The sequence below is a fragment of the Leopardus geoffroyi genome, chromosome X (assembly GCF_018350155.1).
Source record: "Leopardus geoffroyi isolate Oge1 chromosome X, O.geoffroyi_Oge1_pat1.0, whole genome shotgun sequence".
Taxonomy (NCBI): domain Eukaryota; kingdom Metazoa; phylum Chordata; class Mammalia; order Carnivora; family Felidae; genus Leopardus; species Leopardus geoffroyi.
In genome coordinates this window covers 119,234,024-119,239,455 of record NC_059343.1, presented here as the reverse complement: position 1 = coordinate 119,239,455, position 5,432 = coordinate 119,234,024, and the positions used below count along the sequence as shown (strand labels likewise).

The window sequence follows — 5,432 nt, the reverse complement described above, 5'->3', positions numbered from 1 at the left end:
CTCACTCAACATGCAAATATCCAGTCCACTTAACTTGTAGACCTAAATGCAAAGGCAGGACTATGCATCTTTTAAATTTTTTTTTCAACGTTTATTTATTTTTGGGACAGAGAGAGAGCATGAATGGGGGAGGTGCAGAGAGAGAGGGAGACACAGAATCGGAAACAGGCTCCAGGCTCCGAGCCATCAGCCCAGAGCCCGACGCGGGGCTCAAACTCACGGACCCTGAGATAGTGACCTGGCTGAAGTCGGACGCTTAACCGACTGCGCCACCCAGGCGCCCAGGACTATGCATCTTTTAGATGAAAACCATGATATTCATAGCCATTAAATAGTTTTTGAAATAGGACTTTAGAATAAAGAAAAATGCAATTGAGAAAAATGCACACTCCTCTGTTTTTGGATGGAATGTTCTGAATGTCTGTTCGATTTATCTCGTCAAATGTATTAGTCAAAACCACCTTTTCTGTGTTCTCTGTGTGGATGTTGTATCCATTGCTCTAAGTGGGGTGCAAATGTCCCCTACTATTACTGCTCTTTCCGTCTCCCAACGCCATAGTGAGAGGAATGGCTATGTCTGCCCAACTGCAGTGGATGGTCATGCAAAACTGCCCCGCCCTCCTGATCCAGAGGATTCAGCAGACATACAGCACTGAACCCAATAACCTGAAGGCCCACATGTCCTTCTGCTACAATGGGCCATACCACAAGACTGTGGGCATGGAGCCGGTGGCCAACAGCGAAGGTGTAGTGGTGGTCATGGAGCCACGATCTGGCCAGCGAAAACTTACCACCTCCTCCATGTGGACCACCGTTAATGAGAAAGCCTGGGCCACCCTCAGCAGCATCAGGCACATGATCCCCAAGAAGGACTACTGCCCAGATCCGCCATTCAGAAAGCCAGTGCCACCCTGTACGGCCAGAAGCCTATCATGGTGAAGAGGAAGCAGGTGGCCCCACTAAGAGCTCCTGATCACCTGCCCCCACACCCCCAAATCCAAAACAATAAAGATGTCAATCACCTCAAAGAAAATACCCCCTATTTTTATTGGGTTACTGTCAATTTCTTCCTTTATGTATGTTAATAGTTTATATATTTAAGTGTTTTCATGTTGGGTGTGTAAATATTTACAGTTGTTACATCCTCTCGGATTACTTCCTTTATCCTCATGTAGCGTCCTTTTTTGTTTCCTATTACAGTCTTTGTCTTAAAGTGTGTTTTATTTGATATAAATGTTGCTACCTCAGCTTTCTTTTCACTTGCATTTGCATGGTAAGTGTTTTTATATGCCTTCACTTTCAATCTGAATGTCTTTAGTCTGAAGTGTCTCTTGTAGGCAGCATATAGATGAGTCTTGTTTTTTATCTGTTCCGTTGACCCTATGTCTTCTGATTGGAGAATTTATTTTATTTATGTTCAAAGTCATTGTTGATAGGTAGGTATGTACTTACTGCCATTTTGTTACCTGTTCTACAGTTGTTTTTGTAGTTGTTTTTTTTTTTTTTTTATCCTGTGCTCTTCCCTTGTAGTTTAATGGCTTTCTTTAGTGATATGCTTGGATGTTTTTCTTTGTTTTTTGTGTATCTATCAAAAGTTTTTGATTTGTGGTCACCATTAGGTTCCCTAATAATAATTTATGCATGTGGTGGTCTATATTAAGTTGATGGCCACTTAAGTTTGAACCCATTCTAAAAGCACTAAGTTTTACTCTCCCCTCGCATTTTATGTATATGATTCATAAATACATATATGATACATCAAAAGAAACCATCAACAAAACCAAAAAGCAGCCTACTGAATGGGAGAAGAGATTTGCAAATGATACATCTGATAAAGGGTTCATATCCAAAACATAAAGAATTTGTCCAACACGACACCAAAAACCCCGAATAATGCAACTAGAAACAGGGGGAGGTACTCTATAGACATTTTTTTTTTACAAAGACCTAACAGGTGGCCCACAGACCCATGAAATGATGTTCAACATCACTAGTCATCACAGAAATACAAATTGAAACCACTGAGATATCACCTGTGAGAATGGCTAAACTTAAAAACCCGAACAACAGGGTGCCTGGGTGGCTCAGTAGGTTAAGGGTTTGACTCTCGATTTTGGCTCCAGTCATGATTTCACAGTTCTTGAGCTCAGGCCCCACGCCAGGCTCTGCACTGGCAGTGTGGACCCTGCTTGGGATTCTCTCTCTTCTTCTCTCCCTGCCCCTCCCCTGCCCCCTCTCTCAAAATAAGTAAATAATTTAAAAAATAACTTAGTTGAAGATGTGGAGAAAAAGGAACTCTCATGCACTGTTGGTAGGAATGTAAGTTGGGGGAGGCACTTTGGACAACAGTATGGAGGTTCCTCAAAAAATTAAAAATAGAATTACCCTATGATCCAGTAATTCCACTACTGTTTATTTACCTAAAGAGAGCAAAAACACAAATTCGAAAAGGTTCGTGCACCCTTGCATTATTTACAATAGCCAAGACAGAGAAGCAACCCAGTATCCATCAGTAGATGAATGGAAAAGGAAGTGGTGTGTGTGTGTGTGTGTGTGTGTGTGTGTGTATGTGTATGTATGTATATATACATGTGTGTATGTACACACACAATGGAATATTACTCAGCTATAAAAAAGAATGAAATCTTGCCATTGAGAACAATATGGATAGACCTAGAGGGTACAAATCTAAGGGAAATAAGTCAGACAAAGAAATACTGTAAGATTTCACTTGTGTGGAAAACAAAATGAACAAAAAATGAGAGAAAAAATAGACTTCTAGAGGGAAGCTGGTGAAAATGTCCACATTAAAGAACTTCTCTTTAGCAAAACATATAAATGAAAATGAAAAAAGACAATGGAATGAAGTACTTGTTGAACATACATAATCAACAGACTCTTAATCAGCATATATTTTATTTATTTTAAATATTTTTAAAATATTTATTTTTGAGAGACAGAATGTGAGCAGGGGAGGGGCGGGGGGGGGGCGGGACACAGAATAGGAAGCAGGCTCGAGGCTCCAAGCTGTCAGCGCAGAGCCCGACGTGGGCCTCAAACCCACAAACCGTGAGATCGTGACCTGAGCTGAAGTCGGACACTCAACCGACTGAGCCACCCAGGCGCCCCCAGAATATATTTTTTAAAAAATACAATTCAGTGGGTTGTCTGGGTGGCTCAGTTTAAGTGTCTGACTCTTGATTTTGGCTCAGATCATGATTTCATGGTTCCATGGGATCGAGCCCTGCGTCAGGCACTGTGCTGATAGTGTGGAAATTAAAGCATTTATATTGAAGTTATCCTGGCTATGGAGCAAAGAGAAATCTCATACACTTATGGTAGGATGAGAAATTGCTACAACTTGGGAAAAGGGAAGGTATACCTGCACTATGACCATAAATTGCACTCCTTGCTATAGGCCTGGGGTAATTCTAGTAAATATATACATCAGGCTACATCTGCAAAAATGTTCATATCAGTAGTATATTTAATACTTAAGCTGCAGAATACAAAACAACCAGGGCTGGGTATATTTCTATAATGGAATAGTATACAGCTATGAAAATAAATGGCCTGTACCTATTTCGAATAGTATGGTAAATCTTGCATCCACAATCTTAAGCGTTGTGTTGAATGAAAAAAACAGTTATTGTGTATTTTTAATAATTCCATTCATGTCGTTAAGAAATAAACTAATACAAGCAATATATATGTATATATTTAAATTTATTTGAGGGATATATATGTATGTTGATTGGATCCTGTCAGTACTTTCTTTTTTTTTTTTTTTTTTTTGACTCAGGTGGCACTTATATGTATCCTCTTTATAATTGTCTTGTATATACGTATGTGCTTTCTGTGCTTATGTTCCCTGGTAAGAAAATTAATATTATGTATTTATCAATTGGATGTCCTTAAAACTAGAAAATGCCTCGAGATTTTTTCTCTCCTCTTTTATTCCAAGTCGTTCCTAAGCGTTTACTCAAAGAAATATAGATCAAGGGGCGCCTGGGTGGCTCAGTCGGTTACGCGTCTGACCCTTGATTTCGGCCCAGGTCATGATCTCACGGTTTGGGAGCGTGAGGCCCGCGTCAGGCTCTGTGCTGACAGTGTGGAGCCTGCTTGGGATTCTCTCTCTGTGTCCCTCCCCCATTCACACTCCCTCTCTCTGAAGACAAACTTAAAAGAACGGTAGGTCAAATATTAATATCAAGTAAATGGTTAACATTTTTGATAAGCAGGTACCGTTCTTTGTTTCTTCATCGTGACTGTACGTCCTACGGTTAAATACACATTTTTTGAAATGCAAGGTAACCAAAGATACAGTAGTGGATTATATTATAAAAATATAATTTTCCAGTCAGCTCCGTTTTTATAATAGTATATGCATTTATCTCAAGGAACCTTGGCTTTTAAGCTGTTCGCTTTTGAAAAAAGATCTCAGGAAATCTATCTGTGCTCTTGAATATGATTTGAATGTGAAATCTATGTACCGCAAAGGAAAAATAAGTGTGTATATACACACGTACTTATTCTGTCGTATGAGCCTGCAGATACCATTAGATGTTTTTGGCCCATGGAAAAGAAATCTTAATGTTCTTATTGGCACATTACCAGGAATTTAAGCCATCTTACTATTGCAAGACTTATGCCGCTATGGTGATAACAGTGACAATCGAACATGAACTGCATTTTGCCAAAAAAAGTTGCTTTCAACTTAAACATTTTACCCAAAGGTGTTTTGTTTTGTTTTTGTTTTGTTTTTAATTAGAACGAACGCATCGTCCAGTATACAGGCTTACAAATCAGTTATTTGGCAATGGGCTGGGGTCAGCACCTGCCAAACGTCTTAGGTTCAGAGTGAAGTAAAGGTAAATGCGAATGAAAGCCCATTCAATCTGTTGCTAGACCTTATCTTCCTAGTTTACAAACGCAACGCTTTGCACTTCAAAAAACGCCAATTGGCATTGCGATGGCAAAATAGACCTTGGAAAAAAATGTCCTTTTGGAAATTCTCTCCTGAACCATGGGGAGGAGACCAGGGAGAGTGACGGCAGGCTGCATGCAGCGAAGCGAGCAAAAACCAGAAGTAGGCATTGCTGCCTCGACCCTTCCGAACGAGCAGTGCACCGCTGTATCACCCGGGTAAAATCAAGTTTCGGTTCCTGATATTTGTGATCTCGCATTATGTGCCCTCAAAAGAAAGTTGACCTTTCATAGCTCTTCTTGGAAGAAGACTGCCTCTGGGGTTGCTCACTTAGAAAAGTTTGACGACGTTTGAAAGGAACCGAATACTTTAAAGTGTGAACGTTTTATGTATTAGAAGCAATCTTTAATTTCAGAACCGTCACCTGCTTGCTAAAAATAGGGGCTCCTAGCGAGAGAGCATCTCATTGAATGTAATTTCTATTGGTGTATTTTTAGCACACGCT

At 40.1% G+C, this 5,432-nt stretch overlaps 1 pseudogene; it reads left to right on the top strand.

The window, feature by feature from the left end:
- Positions 1 to 573: 573 nt before the first annotated feature.
- Positions 574 to 4,864, top strand: LOC123594467 (annotated as a pseudogene).
- The last annotated feature ends 568 nt before the right edge of the window (positions 4,865 to 5,432 follow it).